The 27,485-nt window shown below is 35.5% G+C and overlaps 1 long non-coding RNA gene across 1 annotated transcript in view; it reads left to right on the forward strand.

Moving 5' to 3' along the window:
* Positions 1-8,382: 8,382 nt before the first annotated feature.
* The window catches only part of LOC102060436 (uncharacterized), a 177,503-nt gene continuing 158,400 nt past the window's right edge, over positions 8,383-27,485 (forward strand). Inside the window, exons 1-4 of the long non-coding RNA XR_012580425.1 lie at positions 8,383-8,503; positions 10,669-10,691; positions 13,058-13,160; positions 17,119-17,258. This is a non-coding gene — a long non-coding RNA (uncharacterized LOC102060436). The remainder of the gene's footprint in view (positions 8,504-10,668; positions 10,692-13,057; positions 13,161-17,118; positions 17,259-27,485) is intronic.

Genomic DNA, 27,485 nt, shown 5'->3' on the forward strand with positions numbered 1-27,485 from the left:
AAAGGCAGTGTTGTCCTTTGAGGTAATATAAATGTCAGAAAAAATGTACTAGCTGAATAAATACCATCCACTTACAGTTAAATACTAGGACTGCAGATGGATTATGGCACTTAAGCAAATAGAGCCGTATTATAGAAAAGGTTGCAAATATGCCTTTCAACTCTGTAAGTTCTGTCCAAGAAGAATCAATAGTAACAAAAAATAGACTTGCAGAGTTCTAAAGTAAGGTGCTTCTCTAAGTTGTGTATTTTTGTGAAAATTTTTCTGCTTTGAAGTTAAATGCACATGAATTCGTTTAGTTGCTCTTTTGGTTTTTTTGGTTTTTTGCGTACTGCTGATACTCTTAGTTCTTAAGTTTCACTAAGTTTTAAATTGAACTTCACATAAATTGAGAAAACAGTACTATTTCCATTTTGAAAGAGTTTGACTTTTTTGGTGCACGGAAACTTTGGCACCCAGTGCAGCATCCATGGATGTGGGCTGAGCTCTTCAACTTTGCACATCATGGATACACCTCTGGCTTTTCTTTGGAGAGGTGACAATTGCATGCTTTGTACAGTCTTCACGTCTGTTAATCTGGTAATATGAAAAAAGTATTTGGGGTAAAAGTAGTGGCTGGAGAGGGAGGTTGATAGACGAAGTGGTTTAAACCTAGCCCAAGGTTACTGTGTTTTTTTTCTTAAGGGGGCAGAAGAATATCCCATAAAAGCTGTGAGCCAAGGTGACAACTGTGAGGAATGCTTGACTGGCAGGTTTATATGAAGGATTTGAATGGTCTTGGATTGTACAGCATGCAATATGTTACAAAGCTGGCGTTAATAGTTTGCCTACTGGGCCTCAAAGTCTTCCAGTAAGTTGTCACAACACCAGTTTCTTTTCAGAATGTTTGTACTCCTTCTCTTTGTGTTGCTGAGTGACTAATGTGGATGTGGGCTATACAGCTTACTGTAACAGATCTAAGGCTTAAGAATAGTATATGTTTAAGGCTTTCACATAAGAATATGAACAGTGAAAAACATACAGTGGAAGTCTTCAGAAAAAAAAAATCAGAAGCAGTGTGGTTATTCGTACATGGATTTTTTTGGGATATGTGATTTTGAATTCTCTGTATTCAATATACCTCATAGAATATTCTAAGAGCTGCCTAGGCATGCAATGATGGGCTCTGTCCATGTGTTGTCAAAATCTTGCTGTGTTTTCTACATCAGACCCTAATTTAAGACAATGTAAAAATGTTTATGGAGTCAGTAAGTGGAGTAAAAGCAGTATATTTGGTGCTTTTGCAACCCTCTTGTTTCAGCTGTGCAAACATATATGTTGTGAAAAATATGCAGAAAATAACTAACGTTATAATTTTCTTCAGCCAAATTATGGTATGAGGGAACAGGTTGGGATTCCAGTGCACAGCTGAAAGTTATGGGGCAAGCAGGAATAATTTAGTAGGGATGCTCCTCTGTCTAGCATTATATTAATCAAAACAATGGTTTGGGTTCAACATTCTCATCAGCAAAAATTCCTCCATGAGCCAAAATGGAGAACAGGACAAACTGTTCATTTTCAGTTCCTGTGCAGTGAAAATGGTGGTGGTGTTATAAATCAGTTTCTGAAAGCTGCTGGAACTATCAGGCATAATCCAAGCCCTGCAATTTATTTTTCAACATTATTCTCTAAATGGCAGATTTTAATACTGCTCACCATCATTTTTTCATCTTCTGGTTGGTGTATCTGAGATGCAGAGCTGTGATAATGACCTTTTATTACACAGAACGCTGTGTAACAGCTCAAGCATTTTTTTCCAGGGCATAATGAATGGATTTGATATGAACAGCTTACTTTTAGGTTTAGTGTTGGGAAAAAGAATTACTACAAGGTAATTGCAGTGCTGCTGGTTTTGTTTGGAACATAGGGTGATTATTCCAGCACAATTTAGGATGAAATCTGCTTAGATTTTGATAAAATCCCAAGTAAATATGCACCTGAAAGAATCATGCTCTGTCTGACAAATATCCTGTATCAATAAACAAAAGCTGTAGTGGAAACCAAGCAAAACTTCATGTTTCTTATGTTAATCAGATGACCCTGGTGCTGGACAAGATGGGTGTTGAGGAGAAAGACCCTTAAGTGGCTGAATGTCTTGGTTTTTTTTCCATGGCATGTCAGCTTTTAATTTTGCATGGTATTTGCCATATTCTATGTTTTACTTTTTCTTGCTTAAAAAGTAAAATATTATAACTTGTTGTGCTTTGGGAATGGTATTCGCCAATTTATTAGTCTTGCCAAAACCATGCCACTATTGACTTCTGCTCTCACCACACAACTGGAAGCCCAAAGTCAAAGATCATGGGTAAAGCTGCCTTGTGACATAGGAACTGGCTTTCTGACTATTTCTTTTTTAGGTACCAGAAATACTAACGTGAACATAGAACTACAGGAGCCCAAACAGACTCCTGTATTGTTCATTAAATAGTTACACTTTTGTGATGTTGTAACTGGTTATTGTAGAAAGGATTACAGGGTACCAAAAAGAATTGTGACTTTTAAGTATTGAGTACGAGAAGAAGCCCATTAACACTTGTGGGAAATATTTGAATGATCTCAGAAAGAGAGATATATCTGTCTTGATTTCTTCCTAAAGTAATATTCTCCAGGTTTTTGAAAACTGAGTAAGAACTTTTCTCTTGCTGAGAGATACCCGTGAAGTTTGTCATGTGATGTTATGCAGAATATATGGTGTAGGGGTACAGATATTTGGAAGAGCCTGTGCGACAAGTGAATGAAAAGTGTTTGTATATCTCCTTTATCAAGTATTAAAAGTATTACCATAGAGAAGATAGCTCTCTGGCTGTGTAAAGCAATGGGAGGCAGATACTTTCAGTACTTTCCAAATTCAGATCTTAAGCTGCATCAGTCTCTTTGAAAGGTTTGCTTTTGATTGACTCCACCATAATTTACACAGTATCTACTTCATGAAGTTCTGATTTTTTTTTATTTTTTGCAAAACCAAGTGATACCACTGAAAATTTTTGAAGCAAATCTATTTCATTCTTTTCGATGAAGAAAACAGGAATATAGCTTTACTGACAAGGAGTCCAACAATACTGAAAGAATAGCACCTCAATTACCTTATCTCTTCAGGACATAAATTAGATAAGTATGGAATCTGAAAAATGGTATTTTTGTAAAGCTCCAAATATCTTGAAAATAATGAACTTGGTGTAATTCAGTAAAAATATTTCTAACTTAGCTTTATGTTTAAAAGTGTACTTTCTTCAGCTAAGAAGTATATTTTTAATTGAAGTGTGTGTCAGAGAGTGGCCCCGCAGTTATCTGTGTAAGACACAATGAAACTGGAGAAAGCTGTAAAACTGATTGAAGTTCAAACTTGTTCTAATGAATAGGTTTGTCCAGAAAGAAATACTTTGTTTTATAAGGACAAAGAGCTGGTGTTTTTCATGTTATCAAATTAGAAGCACTGCTGCCACTGAGACTGAGACACTTTCTTGATAGGTCAGTGCTATTTAAAGATCACACAAAAAGCTATCAAAGGAAATACACAAAGAAAGGGCATACAGTTAACTCTTTACTGGAGGTGACCAATAACAAATATAGTTTATGTGGAACTTGTAAGGAATGTGATTATTTTAGGAGGTTGGGCATGGAAAGAAAAATAGGAACACCTGAATCTGGTAACACTTTGCACTTAATAAGCACTTTGTGTGTAATAAGTGGCGTTATTTGTAATTGTAAAAGTCATATTCTGAAGCCTTTAACTTAAGATATTTTGATGTGACTTTCAGAGAGTCAGAGCTAAAGGATATGGAAATAATAATGTACTCCACAGCAGAAATGATTCCTAAGCTTTTGGTTATGCAAGCTCTGAAATGGGGTTTATCAGTATTATAAAATACACAAGTTAGAATGACCAGTTTGATATTAGATTAATAAAAATACTAGAGAAGGATGAGTGAAAAACATGCAGCATGAAATAAGTACGCGAAAGTTGAATGGCTTTCAATTAATCAAGTAATATTTCCAAAATTAGTGGTTACTAGCTTTTTCTTTAAAGCAAAACCAAACTATTAAAATAATATTTTATAATTTGCCATTTGATCACAACTTACAATATATAGGTACTATATTTATCTTTGTTTGCTAAAATTATTTTAAAATTTCTTGAAAATATTTGGGAGCATATAATTGTGCAAGTAATATTGTGCTGCCCTTGTTTTATGCGGTGGTAACAAAAGCTTTAACTTTTCTTTTTAAGTGTCGCTTGTCATTCTATGTGCTCTTAGCCATGTTGTTTCAGCATTTAACACATTTGTTTTCATAAGTTAATTTCCTGAATTATTATTTGCTTTTTAATTCTGCAGTCTTGGATTTCAGTGTTCTTATGTCTTGACAGTACCACAGATATCTGTATCCTGCATTGATTAACTTGATGTAGCAGCAGACTTAAGGGTGGATTTCTGATTATTTCATGCATTTTCTGATACTGAGACACATCAGACTGGGTGGCTCCTGTTGTCAGCTATTTTCTTATTCTCATCAGGTCAAAATTAAGTTTTTTGGTATAATTTGTATTTAATGACTTTAGATTTGATTTTGAATCCTCTGGCATCAATGATTGTGTGAAACGAAGCATCAGATAAATACTACAGTCAGATGAAGTCTGGATTAGTAAAGTATCAGACTAAAATATAGGGTATGCAGGTTCTCTTTACTTTTAGCCTAGTGACAGAGCTGGACAACTGCAATCTTTTGCATAACCTAAATTTTTAACTTAACTGTTGAGATTTTTTTGTTTGTTTGTTTGGGTTTTTGTTTTTTTTTTTTGTTTTGGTTTTTTTGTGTCTTGCTTTCTAAAGGAAGAAGTAGCTCTGTTCTTTCAAAGATGTACATGTGTGTATATATATATAGTATAAAGGAAAAGTGGTGTACTTTAAAAGCCTTATGAAACAGATGAGTAACTTTAAAGTGATGTGGAAATAAACAGTTCTCTTTGATCCAAAAGTATAGCAAGACAAAATATATAGATGTTAACTCACACTTCTAATTTGCAATCCTCTGTGAAGGTGATTCCCTTTATCTGAATTTCTGTCTGCACACCAGAAGTGCACTTATGGAATTAGGAGGATTGGACAACTAAAAATTAATGAAATACTGATAATATCCAGTTTTGAGTAAAAGCATTAAAACAAACTTTAATATGCTACTCATAAGTAGTAATAGTAGTATGAAATTAATTTCTTGTTAATAATCAAGTATAGCTCTTCTGTTTCAAGCACTGCTAAGATCCTCCTTGATCCTCCTAGTTTGTCATCTGAAAAATTACTGCTCAAAGAGTTGCTTTTGACCTTACTTGGTGTTGGTGTGGCCTCTTGCGGTACTTTCCAGCATGCAAAGGTTGCAGCAGGGATTTACAGACAGTAAAAGGGAGCTAAACTCTCTAGCCACAGTAAAACACAAGACTGTAGGACAGCAAGTACCACTGTAAAGGGAAACTGAAAGGAATTTCTGTTCACACGTTATGGAATCTTGGGTTCTGTTTCATGTCTCACCAGCTTGGGCAGGGGATGTTCCCTTGTCTCCACCCATTACTGGATGGCAGCACAGTGAAACAGAGAGTGGCTGCTGTCTGCAGGGGCTTGTCTAGTGTGAACAGAAGAATAAATGTCAGTGTAGCAGTAAGAACTAAACCAGTATGTAATAACAATGAAAAGTACCTCCTTATTCTGTGAATTGTGTGAAACAAAAATTTCTTTGGTACCTTATCCATAGACTGAAAGGACACTGGAAAAGAAACTCCAATAAACCATAGCAAAGATAAAAAAATAAGTTTTTTTTTTTTTTCTGCATGAAAAGAGAATTTTTTGAACTATGCTATTTATACAAAGTAGAATATGGAAGGAAGAAAGTTTCACTTAGAAATATCCAAAAAGTAGATGTGTAATCTGGGATGTGTGAGAACTGCATTCCTATTTCGAATCTGTAGGAATAAAAAAACCCAGAATTTCTGACATTTAGGCAAGATCCTAAAAGATGATGATGCACTGGCTTGTAACAGTTTCTTAGAAAAGTTTGCCTATGACTCTTTTTTTTAAGGTCCTGTGTGGTCATCAGAACAAAAGGGTGTGCAGTGGTCAGTTAGGAAGGTAAAAGAAGCCAGAGTACGGTGATTTTGGAGGGGCTTAGAGGATTATGCTATACAGTGTGAAAGGAAAACAGTAATTAATGTCTCCAGACCTAAAACATTTATTCATGCAAGAAAACATTGAAAATGAAACAAAATAATTCTGATTCAGCCGCTGACTGAATCTGGCTATATATTTTGCTACATTCACCTGATTAAAGGGTTGTGGGAGTTGAGGGATTTTGCTTTGTTTTTTTCTTTAGGCTGAATTTATATAGTTTCAAGCTGAGGTTCTCATTAACGAGGAATGAAAGAACTTGAATAGCACCTGTGTAACCTCTCAAATGGATAAATCTGCAGCCACAACTACAGAAAGGCTTTCATGTGCAAAGTGTGCCCTCAAACTTTAAATAGAGTGAAATCCAGTTCATCTGGTAATGACTTGGCTGAAAATATTGACAGGGTCCAGGTAAAAAGCTATACTCATTGTCATCAATGCATGGCAAATAGTTGATTCAATGTTCAAGAGTTTATCTAGATCATTTAGTACCCTGTAGTATAATTCTTGATATATCACATCTTCATTGCCTTAGCAACTTTGCTTAAAATACATTGTACTTACCTTAAAAAATTCATTTCCCCCTTTTTATTTTGAAAAAAAGTTTGATGTATATTTATTTGTGGGGAAATAGAAGCAGATACACTTCTACATAATATTTAGGAACTGTTATTTAAATTGCTTTTAAAAAATTCTGCCCATGTCTTTTAAAAAATTCTGCCCATGTCTTCAATGGAAATCTTAGTTAGGTTCTGGATGCCAGTCTTATAATGTAAGGTATAGTATACACAGAAGCACAGAGACTTCTTGAAACAAAAATGTTAAATTGGTTTTTTTTCCATAATAACCATGACCTTTAAAACCATTTTAAAATGAGCTTCTTGGTTTCTTAATTTTATGTCAGATTATATATAAACTCTGTTGTTCTGCTTTGGAGGAAGTCATGCATAATTTAGTAATAAAACAAATATGCCTTGTTATACTCTTTAAAATCTCAGCATTTCTAGCTCATATCTGATGTGCATGGGCACTGCAGTCACTAGGAGATGCCACAGCTCATGTCCTACAGTGCATTTCACAGGAATCTGTACAATTCTAAAGGAACTGTAAAATACATACTACATGCATATATACTTTTTTATAAAACACGTGTGTATCACATTGCAGAGGTGGGCATATGTGGCCCGAAGTTTAGAGTCCGACTAGCTGAGGGCGAAAGGCCGACGCCCCTCTGCAATTCCTGGCCAGCACCCTTCGGCGTCTGATGGCCTCGGGCTGTGCTGGCTGCGGACTGGCTTACCCCGCTGGTATTTTGGAGGAACGGAGCTGACCATTTTCCGGGGGTTAAACATCGGTTTATTGAAGGTGTTGCGGGATCCAAACGCGGGGAAACCAACCGGGAAAAAGTTTTTTCATAGGGGGGGTGAAAACAGGATTATAAAGGAGGGGGGGTGGGTACAGGCGGAACCAATCGGGAAAGGTGAGAGGATGAACTTCACAGAACTGACATTCCATGGAGACCAATAATCAAAAGGTAAAGGAAGTGTCCTGGGACCCCAGCCAACCACCATCTCCAGAGAGGAGAAGGTTCTCGAAACCTGGGAGGAGGAAGGGAGTGATTGACTGGACCCAGGGAGGAAACAACGTTCACTTATAAGGGAAACCAGGGGAGGAGCAATTACATATCGGCAACTATGAATAGCGGTTACTATAGCAACTTAGCTGACAGGCTAGCAGTGGCGGGAAAAACTGGGGGAACGAAACCATTTTACACATAATAGGGGAGAACAATACATAAATTGGGGGAATAACACAAGAAACTTAACAACACACTACCACATCACACGAATCTCTTAAAGAATCTGATGAATAGTTTCTTCCTTTGTAAATTAAAGGGAAGCAAAATAAAATCCTCCCTACAACTTTAATGGTCCATATATGAACTAAGATGTAGACCATACCTAGTTGTCATTTCATTTCATATAATGAAAACGCATTTCTCTTCTCTCTAATTGAGAATTGGGATGTCTTTATAAGTCTCTTTTGGTGTCCCTGAGGACATTTTCAGTGATAATGTAAAACCCACAAGGTCTCCACAACTCTCTCCTAAGACCATGTTTTTGTCTGGGAAGTAACAGAGTGTAATGTGAGATACAGCAGTTGCCAAGGTAACTGTTCTTTTCCCATTTAATAGCAGCAGGTGAATGGTTGCCTGGATATCCACAGTAATTTGCTGGGGCTCTAGTAATTCATGAAGGATGTACACATTCTTTTCCAGGCTTGTTTTTCTCTCACAGAAAAAAAACCCCAAGGTACATGATAAGTATTAAAATATTATTCAATATTATTAAATAATTGTTCTTCCTTTAGTGCTGTGTTTTTATTACTAATAATTTAATACTGTTTTAAATGCAAAATATTAGACCAAAATCTTTTTATATTATGATAGTTCTTTTCAGAAGAACTTATTTTCTGATTTTTTTTTTTTAAATATTGGTTTGCTATTTCAAAACACTTCAGAAATTTAACTAATTAACACCATATTTAAATCTGGAGCTAATGAGACAAATTTTCAAGTGCAATCTCTGGTTTGTTCTTATTGCACTTTCCTTTAGTGAAATCAGTAAGATGTTTGGAAATAAGACTAGTCTCATTCTGATTCTGTTGCAGCATTCTCCTGAATTTAAAAGCAAATACACCCAGCAAAGAGGTGTTCAGATTTTATGGACTTTGAGAATAGATGGGAAAGTTCTCATGAAATGTGACATAATTACTTTCAGTGTCTAGAACATAAGTCTTCAGTGTGTCATAATTAAGTTTTAGGTTTACTGTATAAGACTGTTTTATTCAGTCTGCTGGCAGGTCTAGAAAGAATCTGTTGCATTGTTTATAACTCAGTTTATGATCTCATTACATATATATAATCAGAATGGAAATAAAATCTTAAGTTTGGGACAAACAAAATATATTTTAGAGGTTTCACTTGTGCATAAATTTGGCCATCCAAGTCCCTGAACATGTCATCTGTGTGTGGTCTGAGTTCCAGCTGTTAAATACCTTAGAACTGTGAAATCTCCTCACATAATCTCTAAATTTAGCACTTTATGTGAAATAGCATTGATTAAAGAAAAACAAATCTCTCTTAATAATGCAGTTGTTATTATGAATAATACCCAAGTCCCCAAATACTAACATTGCAAACAAGCTGGCAGAACATAAGTAATCAGCTAAATAAAGCCAGCAGCCATATTTATGAAGAGAAGGACAAGACAGGGTCAAAGCTGTTCCACCTTTAAGAATGAAATACATATTCTCAGTGGAACTCTTCCGTGTAATGGCAGTCATGACATTCTAAGAGATTTGATGGAAGTCTTGTATTTATTTAATTTCTATAAGTTTTCTCTTAGAGCACTTGCTTTCTGAAAAGTACAATTAGTGCTGGAGCTGAGTCTTTTAAAGCTGACAGTGAAACTGCTTTTTAACAGAAGTTTAGTCAGCTTTCTTTCAGTTACTGAAATAAAAGGGGAGGTGTGTCATTGTGTGGGATAGACAGTTCTTGGCTCAGAAGCAAGTTGTTTTGCCTCCCTAAAAAGGGATTGGAGAACAAGTAGATTTGTTTTAGGCATCCATCTTAGCCAAGACTACCACCTGACAGGTAGACTCAACATCTTTACACCCTGTAAATGTTAATGCCATCTCTGATTTGTTTTGCTAGCCTCATCAGACACTTATTCACCAAAAGTACTTATTTAAGTTAATCAGACTCTTAGAATTCACAAAATTACTGCAATTCTGAGGACAGAATTACTGCAGTCTGAGGACACATTTTTACTGGGGTGTGTAACTTCAGACAGATGTGATAGTTGTTTTCTTCTCCCTTTATGACTTAACACTAAATCCTGTAGCTAAAGTGAATGACAGCAGTGACCAAAGCACAGCTCTAAGATTCTGAATTGACTTGTAAGTTACCTGGAGTGCAGCAGTTTGTAACAAATAAACCTCCTCAAGGCTTCTGGAGAAGCTTTCACTGAAATGATTTTTAATGTTTAATTAATAAAATAAATTTTTGTCTCTTCCTATAAAGATTTCCAAATTCAAGTCTGCTAATAAGTAAAGGTGAACCAAAAGAATGTTAGTAGAGCTGCTAATCATTTCTGAACAATAGAAAGAAAATGCCTTATTGATACATGTTTATTCACTCTAGTTCTACATATTTTTGATTTATAAAGTATCTCAATAGTGGACTAGGTTGGAAAATACTGTCCTTTTAAGCTGTCAGACTAGTACTCCTGATTATTTCAGAAGGGCAAAACTGACCTTTCTTCAACTATGCCCTTGAAGTTTGCAGCTTCAGTACAGTCAAATGTTAGAAACAAAATTAACCCAACCACACATAAAACAACAAATGAAACTGGGAGTACTTAGATCCTTCTATAGTTGCATTTCTCTGTGGTAATTATATTGTTTTCTCTCATAGGTGTAAAAGAGCTTCTAGAAGCTGTAAGTACCAGGCATGTGTTTTCTTCACAGTGACTATTGTTGCAGAGATGAATCATCAAATCATCCATGTGTTGTGTTTTCAAAATTCTTTTTAGTTTGTAGAAGTAAGGGTTGGCACTCACTGAGAATTTTAACAAGTCTGGTGAATCAAATCTCTGAAATACAGACATAGGAGTCCAGAAAATAGCTTTGAAAGGATTCAGTATTACATTTGAATAGAAGAAACAGTGAATTTTTTTTTTTAATATTATGCTAAAGGTTGAGCATTTTTTTGTGTATGCAGAAGATGCATACACAAAACAGATGTAATATTTACAAAAAGATTAGCAACGTAGCAATGTTTGAAAACACTCATCTTGTTACATGAGTGATCTTTACAAATTGTTAGACAACCATGTGTTCTGCAGCAATCTTCTCATCATCTCACTTTATCTACTCCTCTTGTGACTGATTTTTGATATCTGAAGGGATAGGGTGGAGGTAACTAGAGAGCAACTTAACCCCTTTGCAGAAGAGTAAAATTATATATGTAAAGCTTTCTTAGGTGAGTTCGTTCTTCCTTATGAGTGAAAAAGTTTCCAGGCTATGGATTGAACTTCTGTCAATAGCAAATCAATATCAGATCAATTAAAAGTATGTCTGAATGTCTTTTAAATTTCCTATAGGGTTTCAGTGCAGCTACTTATATAAAGACTGTTTTTTCCTTATTGAAATGATACAGAAGAAATTTTACTGGCTATAATTCTTCCAAGGTAAGTTGGTTTGAGTTGGGGGAAGGAGTTGTGAGAAAACAAATGCTAGGACTCATGCAGAAATGAGGAGCAGAAATGTATTATTTGCTCTGATTTAATTACAGGAACTAAAGTAGTTAACAGAAGTGAGTCCCGTGGATGAAGAGGCAGGTTAAAGTAGATTTTAGTTTGTTTTGAAAAAGTGGCTACACTAAGGTGGTTGCATGTTTTACAGCAGATTGAAGCGAGCCCTGTTAAGATCAGAGCTCCTAAAACCTATTTCTAGAAATAAGCTGTGACTGCTGTTTACCAGGCAGTGGGAGCCCAGTGTGTGTGTTTGGGCTTCACTGCACTGTGACAGTAAATAATGTTATGGACTGTGTGTGAATTACTGAATCTTATAAATGGAATTTATCAATGTAACTGTTTTTGAAAATAATGATTTAAAGAATGGGTTTGAAATGAGAAAAGTTTTTTCTATTGCTTATGATGTACACGTAAAACACTGATTAGGAAAAACAAAGGTTAAATCACAGTTTAATCTTGTGTCAGTCTAAATGGCCACCACAGAACAAATGCTGGTATAATTCTACTTTAAGTTATTTTGACAACATGAACAGTATTTAGGGACTTAAAAATTGAATGTGTGCAAATGCCATCCAGTATAATGTAAAACTTCATCTCCAGCTTTCAGTAGGCATTCTCAAGTTCTGTGTTTTGTGGCTAAATACAATCCAGGCATTTATGAGTGCAGATGGTGGTTTTAACCAGCTGTACCACTGTGATGTAAAAGGAATTCCTTGTAACATAGAAGGGCACCTCATCAGCTGAGGGGAATGCAAGGAGAAGTGCTCTAAATGAGCCTGCAGAAACATCTGTTGCAGTCATAAATATATATGAGTCTGTTCAGCTGTATAGAATTAAAATTATGTTTCAATAACACTTATTTTAATAAGCCATAAAAGAGATTGCATTGCAAATTATAGATGCTGACTGAATTTTAAAATCAAACTAATGCTTATTTTTGTGCCGCATTTTCATATCAAAATAACATTGTGTTTCCCTTAATACAGTTAGAAATAAAGCATTTGGCAAAGAAAGTAACAGACTTGCCCTGTATTTTTTGTGAAGAGTCACACTTTGGGCTAGAAATTATTAATAAATTTGAAATATATTTGTATATTACTCTTCATTTATGAAAAAAACATAAGACATTATCTCCTCTTTATCCAAGCGTAAAGTCTCTTTAACATTCCTGTCATCTTGGAACTAGCAAAAAAGGCTTTTTCAATGAAGCTCCTCATTGTCTTCAATGGTTAATTGATATAATTAGTTTATAAATTAGGTTAATTGTTTTGCAGTATTTACAGTCTTAGAGAGCTCTTGTCAATGCTGGTAAGGTCGCAATGAGTTTGTATACACTTGAGAGAAAAAGGAGAATGAGTCATACCTATATGCCAAGGATGGAATTGTTTTCTTAAGCCTTAATGGCAGAATTCCCAATCACCTAAATAGGGCAAAATTTCTCTTTTCATCTCTTATATTTCTTACCTGCAAAATAACTTTCTTAACATGTTTTCAAAGCTGTGCTTCTGTCAATCCCCAGTAGTTTTTTTTCTGTTTTTTGTTTTCCAGAATGATCCTGTGGTTTAACCCTGGCCAACAACTAAGGACCACACAGCCACTTCCACTTCTCCCCTTTTCCCACCACTGCCATGAGGGGAAGAGAATTAGAAAGGTAAAAGTAAGAAGACTCTTGAGTTGAGATAAAGACAGCTTAATAGGGAAGGCAAAAGCTGTGCACATGCAGAGCACAAGGAATTTGTTTCCTACTTCCCATGAGCAGGCAGGTGTTCAGCCATCTCCAGGAAATCGTGGCTCCAGTGTGTGTGCTGATTACCTGGGAAAACAGGTGCTATCATTTCAAATGTCCTCCTGCTCCTCCTTTCCTCAGCTTCATAGGCTGACCATGATGTCAGATGATATGAAATATTCCTTTGGTCAGTTTAGATCACCCCTGTCTCCTTGCTGGTGGGGAGGTATGAGCAGTAGAAAAGGCTTTGGCTGGGTGTAAGCACTGCTCAGCAAAAACTGGAGCACCCCTGTATTGCCACAGTGTTTTCAGTACATATCCAAAGCACAGCCCCATACTAGCTACTGTGAAGAAAATTCCCTCTATCCCAGCTAAAACCAGCACAAATTCCAGACTTTTCTCAAGCTGAGTACTTGTGTGCCGGCTTCAGAGTGATGAAGTCAATTGATGATTATTTTTTTCCATGATTCTATTATCATTTTGTTCTACAGGTATAGCTTACTCTGATTTCCTGCTGCAAATCCTGTTTCCACTTACTGATCATCTCCAAGAAAATATGGAATACATGCCATAATCAATCTCAGTACCCTAATCAACATCCATTTAAATGCATCACAGGTTTTACGTCTGTCTGGACTTGCCAATCTAACAGACATAATTTTGATTTATTAGAAAAGTCCTAAATACTGTTACTCTGTCAATTAAAAATAAAACTCCTGAAGTAGTCTGAAGAACATACAAGTTGATATTTAGCACTTAAATTTTTAAAATAACCCATTTACCTATAAAAATGTCATTAATACTTGAAGAGCAGATTACTTACTTACAGTGCTTAGCAGTGTATTAAAATTGTTATCTCAGAATATTTGAATAGTGATTTAAATGAAACATTGAAATGTATTAATCTTTTTACTCCTCATTTAGGAAGAATACAATAATGAAAAAATTAATGGTCTAAAATTTTGTGCATTACTTAGAGAGAGCTTGGATAATTCCTTCTCCTGAAGGACTATTTCTGTCAGGCCTTGTTATGCTTGACTTGTACCATCCTTGGGAACTGCTCTGTCAAATTGATGTTTATTTGATATATATTTAATTTCTCTTCAGTAAATTTGTCCAAACACATGCATCATGTGCACACATGCCTGCTTGTATGCTAAGAATATGAGCAGGAAGGGACACTGGGAGATGTCAATCCATGTTTTGGGTAGTTGTGGCTGTCTGTATGCTGATAGGCATCTTCAGCTTGACTGCACCTTCTACTGACATTCGCTGGGTTCTGCCTCAAGGTGGAGCTGTTATATTTGCAATGGAGATCAAGACTTGAAGAGCATATTCTTCCCCCAAATGCCGTTTCTGATTTGAATAGATGTATGAGTTATATCTGTAAATAAAAACAGCAAGCGATTTTCCTCCCCCTCAGCAAGAGCTGGAGTGATCAGTGTGTCACGCAGGTGGATGGGCCTGCAACTCTGACTTTTATTCAACCTGACACCACCTTTTGTAGGCTCAGGAAGATGCATGCCTTTCACTTACAGTAGGATTATGACAATGTGTGCATTCCAGCTGTCAAAGGCAGTGCTGTTCTTCTCGTGGCTCTTTGTAATTGGGAATGTTTTCCCAGAAGACAGTATGTGTGTGTGTTTATTGTGTTCCAATTAAGACTATATGAGGCAGTTATGGCAGGCTGTCAAATCAATGGGACGCTGGGAATATTTTAGTCTCCATGCTATAGTCTAAATAACCTTTTAAGGACTCTGTTCCCTCAATGTGGTAAATAAACGCTGCATGTTTTGTACTTAATAGGCCTTGGAGTAATGTGTTCCACATGGCTTTATTGCTGGAATGAGACCTTCTTATCACTAAATACACAATAGTGACATGAGGTCATTTCAGCATGAAGAGATGCATAAATCTTATAGATGAATGAAGTCAGTTTATTGTGAAGTTTAGTTAAACAAGAGTATTCTAAAGTAAACCTTGGTGGCAAATCTAAGGAAAAGGAGACAAATCCATAAATACTTAATCTAGTCATCTTTAACCTCTCAGTTTGATACTATAAATATCTGTCTCAGCTGGATTTGTGAAAGTGATGTTCACTTCCTGGCTATTTATATTTCTTTGAGTAAGAGTATCTTTATTCTGGTCACTTAAAACTTTGACTGTATAATTAATTTCTTAAACTTCTTTCTTCAGAGTGTATGAAAGAGATTGGGCCAAGCCTCTTAACAGGTGTAACAAGTGACCTGCTTTTAGGTCATTTTGTGTGAAGTTTACCAGAAGTGAGAAGAAATTAAATTAGGCCCGGAATAGCTTGTGCAACCTGAATTGGGAGCAGGTCTGTAGGACTTTGATGGGCTGGGTACAAAACACTTATTGGTGAGGGGGTTCACACTGTGAAGTCAGTACTCTATACAGAGCTGGGTAACATCCTTTTTGTTAAGATGCTTCCTCACCCAAAAATGCAACTTCTAATTTCTGACAGTATTGGTAAAATTGGATTCAATTAGCTTTGACTGGCACAAAAATAGAAAAAAATATTCTTGAATGGTGAAACATTTTAGAGTTCTAAAAAATCAGCATTTTGATCATTTGGGCCTAGACTGGGATCATGGACACTTGAAGAAACTGAACACAAAATTCCTTTTTTGGAATTAAAATTCTGAACAAAACTGAACACAAATTCCTTATTTATATTCAAATCTTGATTTTAATTGATGTTTTATTTGCATAATAATGATGTATGGTTTTGTACATTTTTTCCAATTGCCTCCAAGGTTTTTATTTTTTTACCTGTTACTGAGAACTTTTTTTGTGCTTCTAATACATGTATTGATTCATGCAGGGAGAGAACTCATTTCAGGTAAGTACCCTTCATCACCGTGACAGATTGGTAAAATTAAAAGCAACACTGATTCATATCTTAGTGATGTAAATGATAATTCTGCTTTAATTCTAAACCTATTTCTTCTGTTAAAAATTACTGGGGTACAAGTAGTTCCAGCTAATTGAAATAATTAAGTTTTTCCCTAATAATACTGGGCCTGAAATATGAATAAGTAGGACTGAAAATTGTGATAGTTTGAGCTTTTTCCTTTTTTTTTTCTTTCCTTTTTTTGATTGTTTGGGGAGCTCTTCCTTGGGAGCAGCTAAACCTTGTGGAATTAGTCTGTTTGCCTTAGTCTGTGTTGGTTGTCTTGCCTAGTGTTTTTCAGAGTATTTAGGGACATATTTAATACCCTTGATGAAAACAGATGTTGAAATTCTCTGCTAACAGGAGTCCAAGGTATTTGGCTGTGCAGTTAGTTCTGCTAATTTACTTCCGTGTTTTCTATGTGCTTTAGGTGCCCCGGGCCCAGTTTTTGGGTAATTTTCGTTCCTGCCTCATATGCTATTTATGGCTCTTGGATGGTTCATGCCTGTTCCGAGAAAGATAATTCCTTATAGCAATATTTAAAGTTATTTGAAACTAATTGGAGGCTGACTGAAACTCAGAGCACAGTTTTGTCAATTTATTCTAAGTTGGTGAGAATTAACTTGGGCTCACTTTCAGACTAAGAAGCAACTGAACACAGCCTTGGCAGTTGTCAGGACTTTATTGCAGGATGATGATTATTTATTATTGTTGTTGTAGTATGCATGCATGAGTGCTTCCTCTTTGTTTTATAGCTAAGCTTCTTAATTTTAGAGCTTGGATCCACAAGAATTAAAATTAGTGTGGAATACACCTTCTATCCCTGTCCCATCTTTCTTCTCAGCTTATTCTGAGAGCTTTAATTTCTGTCTTTCTGCTCAGATTTTTCAGAAGTACTGCAGATAGCAACATTTAAAAATCAAACTGTCAGTTTCAGACCCTTCTCTTGCTTATCTGTGCTGGTTCCAGCTGGCAGCTTCAGCTCAGCTCAGCTTGGAGTGGTTGGTGTTGTCAGAAGCAACCTTTGCTATCCTCTCAGCAGAAGTGATCTGAAAAACATGGCAGAAGGAAGATGATGAGCTGAATAAGCTTATAGCCAGCTAATAAGGGTAAGTTCACAAATCCAGCAGGGCTTGAATGTCTGAAAAGCATACTAATGCTCACGTTTCCTGTGAAGGGCTTGCTGTGCTGTTTGGCCTTAGCAGAGCTATGTAGGTGGATAACTCATTTCACAAAGATACCGCTCCCCTTCTGTCAGACAAGGTATGCCATCAGGAAAGAATCTCTAAAATTTATGAACTGCAGACTCACTTGCATTTTTCAGCCTTTGCTGGTACTTTATATATACTGATAAAGTAATGAATAGAATATTCAAAACATACCCCCATTTTCTTTAAACTTTCTGGCACATTTTAGTTTGTTAAAGCTAAAAAGGAATCTGAAAGAGAATAAATTCATAATGTTGAGAGACTGTTTGATTATGAAATTCACTTATAAATTATAGATGACAGCCAAGTTGTCCTGTCACTCCTCTCAATTCAGTGGTCTCAATCCTTATCGTCCTCCAAATAATTTTCAGAGAGAATGAACTTGGAATATTTCCTTGGGATTTCAGCAAGTTGTGACACTCTACAAATATCAACTATACTTATTTATGATGAATCTGTACTGGATAATATGATGCTCCCAGAAGGTATCTAAATATCTGAAAGTGCTGTATTTTGTGCCCATGAGAGTGGGTGCCCAGCTGATCAGACACATGCTGGACAGACACTTCCTGTATAGAAGAATAGATCCTATACAGAGCTCTACTGTGTGAATTGATCTTCCTGAATGAATAGGCATAGCAGCCTGAAAGAAGACGAATCTATGTGGGAAAAACCCCCCAAAAAGCACACATGTGAAGTGAATTCTCCAGGAAGTGTGTTAAAACACATACATCTGTAATTTTTTTATTTGTGCATCACACATATAATGAATTTTGTTAAGGAATTCTAAAATAAGAAATTAACCTCGTAGGTTATTTTTTTCTGTCAGGCTGTTAGAATATCTTCACAATATTTAGAAGTTCTGGAAATCTTGCTCTTACCAAAATAACATTTCTTGAGCATTGAGTTACCCGGTTCTGTTCGTGCTCTTCTGCTGTGTCCATCACAAAGTTATTTGTTTTCCTGATCTGTTCCTATGGAAACCATGTGGTTTTAATTACATGTTATGATGTGGAATTATCTTTTTTGCTTTGGCAAGATTGCTTAATGTCATTCCATCTCTGTATTGAAAAAAAATTTATTTTTCAGTTGGCATAAAAATATTGTCAGACAATAAATTAGTGATGATACTTTCCCTAAATTCCATTAGACTGATATTTTGGGACTCCTTATTTATTCTTTGAGGTTTATTGCTGTTGTTTTTAAAGTATTCTCGTTAAAAGTCTTGCTGTTGTGTGCCTATATGGTGGATGAAGGAAGTAAATATCGTCATTGTGGAAGATGTAAGCAGAAGTAGAACTCCATTTACTTGCAGAGGAGGAGAGGAGTCAGATGAGGCAGTGTACCATTTAGAGCTTGAAGGGGTATTACAACAGCCTTTGCATTCAAATGTTTTGGCTTTCTTAAAAAACCCCTGCATTTGCTCAGGATAGTATATTCTCAAATTGTAGAAACATTACTGCTCACAGTTTTTTATGTATCAGAACTAATGTATTCAGCAGTAATAACTTTAAAGAAAAATGACTTCCTGGCACCCCATTTTTTCCAGGAGGCATTTGTTTGACAGGTAGACCTATTGAGAAGCTGGCAAAAAGTCAGCAGGAGTGCTGGAGGTGATGCACAGTCAGAAGGAGGCCCAGAGGCAGTGGCATTGTCTGCTGACTCTTCTTTTGACTTCTCCTTTTTAATTTTGTGATTTAGTGACCTTTTATAGTTCAGCAGACAAGGGAGCTGGCTGGAAAATACATCAGTGGGGCTTTGGAAACAATTGTATTTCAAGATACACAAAATACAGTTGCACAGTAATGTTGTTGAGGGAAGTGTGAAAGTCAGAACACTTTTGCCCAGGTGTTTCTTGTATGGATTTAGTCAGGTATGCTGCCATGGGTAGTGTGAAAATGTTCTGCGAGTGCAGTGCTTGAAAAAATAGTTATGACCAGCCTTATTCTGGAGTGTGCTGTCTGAGAAATACACTAAAGCCTACAGAAACTGAAAACCTTAATGGAACTTGTCTGAGCCTTCTAGTAATGAGGAATTTTCAAGGTTATTTCATAATATTTCATACTAAGGGGAAAGTTGATATAATTTCAATGCTATTTTTCTTTATGCTGAGAGAAATCTGCTAAAGGTAATCTGCTCAGTAAATTCTGTCAATTATGCAATTTTTGAAATAAATTACAGTCCCTTTTTTCCCTCCTCTCTTGTTTGAAAGGTTCTATGGGACTTCAGCTTAATCCTTGTATAATAAAAAGCAGGGAATCATATTTAGTTTCTAAAGTTTAGCCCCTCGAATTAAGAAAGATGTCATGGCTTTGAGTTCATGTTAAGAAATTCCTATAATTTTTGTAACAGCTAAATTGGTTTTCATTTTTCTGTCCCTCTTCACCACAGCTTCCAGAAAAAAGTAACCTTATTTTTACAATACACTGAGGACAGTAAGGGGTGTGTGTATAGGGTTAGGGAGTGTAGAGTTAGTGTTTTCTTTCATGTTAAGTGTTTTTCTAAGCTGACATAAACAGAAAATTATAACATTTTCTACATAACCTCAATACATGTGTTGTTGTCTTCTTAGGGAGAATAGAATGATCCCTTGATTTCTACTTTATTCCAGAAAAATGTCAACTACGGTTTTGTAGTTAGATATTTCTGACTATTTTTCAAACCTGCAGAATAAAAAAGGGTGATGTTATATCCAGGTTTTACACAATAGCTTCCTGATTTCATATCAGTCTTCAGTGTTTTCATGAAAATATAGACTAAAAAGTTAGCATTTCCTTGCATGCTATTTGCAAGAGGATGAAATGGTTAGTCTAGTTTCTTAAGTATTTCTATTAATTAGTTGGAAATAATTACAAAATGTCATGAGTCATGACCTGAAATGACCCATATATTTCTATAGTTGCTTTTTAGAAAAGAGAAATATTTCTATTGAGATTTGACATACATGTTCAGACAGAGCAATCAATACATGCTATTGGTAGTGCTTGATTTCTTAGCATTACTGGTCTATAAGTATTAAGCTGTCTTTTATAAAGCATGTACTTTATATAGAGATGGAAGTTATAGATGAATGGAGTGGGATTGTTTTGGAATTACAGTGCCCTAGCCAGATGATCTAAGCCTGTGATGTTCATAAACACTGAACTGTAATGTTCACAAACACACTCTGCAAACTCAGTTTAACTGCTCTTTAATTGATAGGGACTAACTGAGTACTTTCAAATGCATTTGCGGGAATTAATTGTTGTTTTCTTGTTTAGTATAATCTCAGACGTCATTGACTTTAGTTGAAATCAATGATGATCACGGTTTCTAAAATCAGAGACATCATAAAATGTATTCCAGTACTTTTTGTTGACTTTAACAGTAAAAAAATTGTGAAATCTAACTTGACAGTTTTAGGACAACAGTTGTAACATCATTATCCTTTTGATAATCTTACTGTAGAAATTGATTTTGTTGATGCCTATGTTACAAGAGAAGGAATTTCTCTCTTGAGCCCTTCTGTGCCACTCAATATGGACAGAAAACCATGCCTCTGATGAGAATGTGTATTTCAAATCATATTCAAAAAGAGAATGTTTAAAGGAAATTAACTCCATTACTGCAAGCTCTTGTCACTTGACTTTCATAGTAATGGAGAGTGTGTTGCGTGGCAAAGAAAATTGGGCGGCTTTTATTCACTTTCTAATCTAATTAATTGTAGTATTGTAACATGAACTTTGGTTAAATACTTGTATATTGATGGGAATAGCATTCTACTACCTTTTTCATTGTATGTGAACATTTTTTGCTAGTGGAAGAAACTATCTTCCAACACCTTGAATATCAGGTTTGCATACATTCTCTTCAAAAGCTGGAGTTAATGTCATCACAAAGTTCACCTGAAATAGTCTTTTAAGAGAGCCTTTCTTAGTGTGCAACTTAGTGATTTGCTTTCTTTTTGCTATTTGATTTTGGGTTTTGATTGTTTGCAATATTTTGAAGATCTTTCAAAACTTTGCAAATGTGTTGCAACAACCTGTAGCAATCAAGGTATTCTGTGTTTAATATTGTATTTAAATTTTATTTTCCTTTTTTTTTCAACCAGCTGGAAGTGTAGTATTGTGCACACAGTAAAATATTTCAGGATCGCATCATTTCAGTGTCTTACTGTCTCACTTTGCCTAAAGCATTTGAACAGCTGTCTTTAGTAGTTTAATGACCTCATTGCTCAAGTATTTGCTGGATATAGTTCTGAATTTCCACTTAGAAGATAACCTTTCCTTTGGAGTAATGCTTAAGACTTTGCATGTATTTTAATTGGACCAGTATTTTAAATCTATTCTACTTTTTCTCTAAGAAGTATGCCAGCATATGAGAACAAGTTTGATGACTCACTGTAGGGCAACATTTACCCAGTACTAACTGAACAAACTTGTGAATCTGTAAAGTGAATGATGCAAACGATGAAACTTTTATCACAAATTTTACTAAAATGTATCAAGTAAAATATTATTAAGTTGTTAATAGCTACCTTATTTACATGTGAGTGGCCTTTTTTTCATTTCCCCCAGAATTCAATTATTGCTTACTCTTAAATGAAGACTTTTACTATATTATTACTAGGCATATTGATTTTTATTAATTTGGGTTTCATTTGTTTTGTTAAGTGATTTGGGTGGGCTTTTGTTGTTTGGGTTTTTTTTCATGGAATGGGTTGGGGTGGTGTTTTGCTTTGCTTTTATTTTTATCAGGAGCAATCTAATTGCTTATTTTATTTAAAAGTCACATTTTCTTACTAATACATAAGATGATTCTCAGTACCAGGAATTATTTAGTTATGTGTGGATGCCTTTGTCATGGATGCTCAGCATTCTCCTTTATCTGTGTGTAGAAATAAGTCAAGAAGTTTGAAAGCTTTTGAGGTCAACTAATCTCCTTTTCAGTCTTCACATATATTTTTTAATAGGATATGACTTTTGCTTTTTTCTCTAGATTTTTTGCTAATCTTTTATTTCTCCAAATATCCATACTCATACAAGTGTATGAATTTCTAGATATCAGCAGTGTCTCACAGCCTACACCATTGTTGAAGTAAAATTGTAGTGAGTGGTTGTGGGTTTTCCTAGGTGTGGCTTTTGATTTAAATTTTTTTTAGCTGAGTATAGGCAAAAAAAGAGTCAGTGCCTGAAACTGAAGTCCTAAAAGAATCATAAGGAAAATGCCGTTGTGTCTATAGGCACAGCCAATGGGGTACACAGAACAAATTTTTTTCCCAAAACACCAGGCAGTAAGTGGTTGTTTCTGGAGATTGTTGCTCATGTATTAGCAATAACTGGAAAAGCTGATGGTCTTAAGATAAAGCATCTGGCTACAAAATAATATTAAGGTATCCTCAAAATTGTGGTTTTGGGACCTCATATACTGTGAATTTGCTGCTAAACACACAGTAGGAGATCTAGAATTTTATGTCTCAAGCTCAGAAACTGGTGTGCTCCACCCTACATTCTCAAAGGACAAGGAGTATCAGTGGTTTCAAGTGTGATGCTGCACTTTGGGTCTTGTCTGGAAACATTTGCTCACTTAGTTTGTGCAACTGGACTTGATAATTAAATTGTTAAAATCTTCCTCTAATGAGTTTAAAAGGGCTTAATAAAAAGTTGGTAGTATATTTATTAAAATTTTCACCAAAATAAAGTGTTCAGAGCTCCTAATATAGTTCTGCTAGATGATAGTCTGAAGTAGTTTTGAATTTAGGGCTTGTGCTTTTGGCCACATTATTGGAGATTGGTCACTGCCTCATTTTCCACTTCATTCTGATTTTCACTTTATATGCTAGGTAAAGACAGAGCATGGATAGAAGATTTGTCCCTTCAGGAGTTGCTGGTAAGGTTTGACAAATGTCTGGACATAGAATGTACAGGGGGAATGTACGGATATATACATGGGGGGGAAATCTCATCCTTATAAACATGTGGAAATGTTGAAATTCCAAGGTGTTTCACTGATGCTCTGGACTTGGCTGTGATTGTCTACTTATCTTGTTATAGCTGCAGGTCTTCAAGTGTGTATGTGGCAATGAAAAAAAGTAAAAGGAGGGAGGAGTCCCATTAAAATCAAATCAAAAATGTGGTCCATGAAATGTCAGTTGGACAACTGATTTCGTTAAGTATAACTAAGTGTAGTTCCCTGCAGTCATCCTTCAGTATCATTACATTTTTTCCATTAATTTGCTGGCTGGCACCTGCTCCTTTCTCATCCTAGGTGTCATCCAGCCTTCTGGCATGGACAGCTGCTGCCATGGCTCAAGCAGAGCTGTGGGTGGTCTAGTGTGGCTTCTGGCGAGGCCAGCAATCCAGTTCTGTAATTTATCACCTTTTGCAGGCAGTTCTAGTGAGGAGGTGAAGAAAGGCTGGAATTAAAAGAAAAAAAAAAAAAAGCTGTCCTACTCATCCTACTGGCACCTCTTGTCAAACAGCAGAGGTGCACAGTGGGCAGCTGCCTGAAGGAAACTCGGTTTGCCTATCTGTCTCTAGTAATTTGTTCACATCAATTTGGTGAACAATGTAACTTGGTACTATGTCAATGTATTGCACAGAGGTCTGCCTTTTTTCTGGGCTTTTTGGGGGTCTTTTTTTAGGGTCTTTTTAGCAGATCCTCCTATATTTGCTGGTTTACCAGATTTTATTTGTCACACAAGATCTTGAAAACTCAACACAGAATTTGGCTTTACATCAGATGGGAGATCTCCTAGTTCTGTTTGGATTGAGATGTTTTTTTGAAGATTACATCCAATTTCAGCTTTCTGTTAATACAGTGGTCTTAAACAGGGGAAAAATTTCTAAGTCATTAGGTATCAGTGTCTTGTTGTTAATAATATCTTTTAAATTATACAGCTATTCAAATTGAATACAGAAATCCTAACATGCTTCAAAATGCAGATAAAGGAACACTGCTGAAATTACTTCTGAGCAACTTCTAGTTGTCTGCTACATGAGAACTAGTTCTTGATGGCATAGTGGAAAAAGAATTTCTACTTTTTTTGGTCTATGCACCTGGTGCTCTTCATGTGTGTCTTGAGAACTTGGCATATGTGAGCCTGGAAGCAGTACTTGACTTCTTTCAGAGAGAAATAAAGCTCAAGCTTTCTTGTTTGTTTGTTTGTTTGAAATTAATTTTATTCCAGTAGCGTCTGTGAGGCATTGAAATACTTTTGGCTAGATTACTTGATTGCATGGCTGTGGGTTGAAGATCTATCTCAACTGTCCCTTGTTGCCAGAGGTAAAAATTATGCTTATTTTAGGAGAGCTTGTTATCACTTTGACTAGAAAAGTAACCTTAAAATACCTCGTTCTTTATAAACTAAATTCTTTTTTCATTTTTGCCTCTTTCTTGTCTATCTTTGTGCATCTGCCATGTCTGTAAAACCAACTGCTTACCATATGTGATTTTAATGTATTGTTAAATTACAGTTTAATATAACAATTTACTTTAATTAAGTAAATTTCAGGCAGTAAATAGAAAGCAGCCTTAAATGTATTCACAAATGGCTAGAGCGTTATTTTACTAGAATGTTTGCAATAGAAATTTTGTTTCTTACATGAAAATTTTGTCTCTTAAATGAAAAATTTAAAATTGCTATTTCTCATTTGAAATTTTTTAACTTAGGAGAAAGGAGATACAGAATTTTCCTCTGATGCCTCTTTCCTTTCCTCCTCCCACCCTCACCAGTCAAAAAGAGACTTAGAAATACCACTAAATCTCCCGTGAATTAGTTCAGGTGCCTTATGTCTCTCATGCTTGTTCCTCAAGACCCAGTTTTCAATTTAGATTGTTTCCCATTACATACGGCAGAGATTCCATGACTTCATTTATTTTTCAGTGCTTTAACACGAACGAAAAGGTTGAAGAATATTTTTTGTAAGGGGCTGTGGGACTATTTCCCAACTTTTTTATTTTGTTATCTGAAATATTTGGACATTAACATTTATTTTTAGTTAAAATATTTTTCTCTAATGCATTGTTTTAGTATTTGAAAATTTGCAGTTTCTCATAGGAAGAAAAATTCACCTTTTCAGCTGTATTTAATTCAGTTAGTAGTGTTGCAATATTTCCATTTTGGTCTTGAATTTGTTATTATATTTCTTCCATTAGCACACAGTATTTCATCAGTCATCATCATAGCAAATGTCTTCAAAGATAGTACATTTTCTCTTAGTCTTTTGGCTAAAACCACAAGCACTGGCTGCTGCGTTTCATTCCTGTGTCACAAAACAGCAAAGTACAAGAAGCAATATTTCCACATACTAATATAAACAGTATGTAACACAATAAAAGCTGTCTTGCAAATGCCTCTCTTTCCATGCAAATTAACTTATTAAAAGTTAAATAATGGAATTAGTTTTATTGAACTTATTTATAGTTTGGCAGGCCCAAACTATTGGATTCTCAGCCCCTGAAGTTCACAGGCAGGCTTTGGGGCTGTAACAATTCCACTGCTTTATAATTGCTGTGTTGCTGTATAGAAAGGGGATTTTCAAGCATAAAAGGCTGAAAAAGCTCAGCTTCAAAGTTTTTGCTTCTCAAGCTGCAGGGTTTCTGATGGCAATACTGAGTCAAATCTGACTATTGGGACATAATCCCCTCCAGTTTAAGAAAGTCCCTATTGACCTCCATTAGAGTAGAACCAGATTGCTGCTGTGTGCTACAAAGGCTTTTGCTCTTATAATTTTCAGAGTATCAGTATTAAAATTGAGTACTATCTTATTATGTGCAATGAGAGATTTTACTGGGGATAGAGAGAGCTTGTCTTCCTCATTCTTGCCTTCAGGTCAGATCTAAATAATTTCTATTGGAAATTGTACGGTTTGCTCCCAAATTCACATTTTTGAGAGTGAATAGTGTTATGCAGTTTGGCCAAAATGTAAATTTGCCATAACCTTGTCACAGAATGGAAGCAGCTTGAATAAGAATAAAGTAGTTTCATCCGTAGCTTTGTCAGTTAAGGACAAGCTCCTGATATTTCATTGCCTTTCTGGGAGAGAGGGATTTATGGGGAAAAGACAGAAATTTAAAAAAAAAAAAAAATTCCCTAAACTGGGACACCATGCTCTTTAAATTACTTATAGGTTATCAACATTTAAGGCTTGAGATGTTGATTCTGAACTTGGCTTCATGAAGCAAAAACAGTTTTTCTTCCTTCTCTCTATGATGCATATCTTGGAAAACATGGCTGTCCTTGGAAGAACTCTTACCATTCTTGCCATGGTGCCAAATCAGTTCTCTTAGAATAAGAGATCAAGAGAAACCTTGAATATTGCTGCTCATCCTTAAGTTTGGAAAAAAAATGGCATAAGAAAAGAGAACTTTATAACTTAGAACAATAAATCCAAGTCCTAGATAAGTGACTGAAAGAGAATAGAGAGGAACAAAGTCTGTTCAGTTGAAATATAAACACGTACTTACGCTTTATTCCACTGATTTAAAATATATTACCCTTTTTAGCTTTCCCATAACATTTGCACTACTGGAATGTCATAAACCATTTATTTTAACTTTTCTGGTGATCAGAAAAAATAAGCAGATGGAGAAAAAGGTCCTTGTCAAAGCACATCATAATTAATTTGGTAACTTGCACACTAGGGTTAGCTTTTCACTTTTCTGAGTTCTTCATTCACACAGTGGCTTTTAATTTTGATCTTTTACCCTAAAAATATTCTAAAATGAAGAGAACTGTAGAGGGATGAGGGGATGTAGTAACTGGTCACAGTGAGATGTTTGTGTTATTTTGCAAATCAATTGATAAATAAACATTTTATTTTAGGGCTCTGCAAGGAGACTTCTCAGTCTGGAAGCTTTTCCAGTGATTTTTCTCTTGGAAACTACAGAATAACAAGAATTCCAGAACATGAAAATGTGCATTTGTACTATGATACTGGTAGCTGGAATAGCTGTCCCTAAAGTCAGTTAGGAATATTTAATCCTAGAATTTTTGAAGAACAAAAGCAACCACTGTTTGTATTTGTGCAATGTAATCATGATTAAAGTTTTTATCTGAAACAAGTATCCTATTTAATAATAATTTAGACCCACCAAGCCGCATCATCAGCATATATTCTCAAACTAAAAAGCAATATAAAGTAGAAC

Source organism: Zonotrichia albicollis, chromosome 5 (genome assembly GCF_047830755.1).
Source record: "Zonotrichia albicollis isolate bZonAlb1 chromosome 5, bZonAlb1.hap1, whole genome shotgun sequence".
In the NCBI taxonomy this organism is placed as follows: Eukaryota; Metazoa; Chordata; class Aves; order Passeriformes; family Passerellidae; genus Zonotrichia; species Zonotrichia albicollis.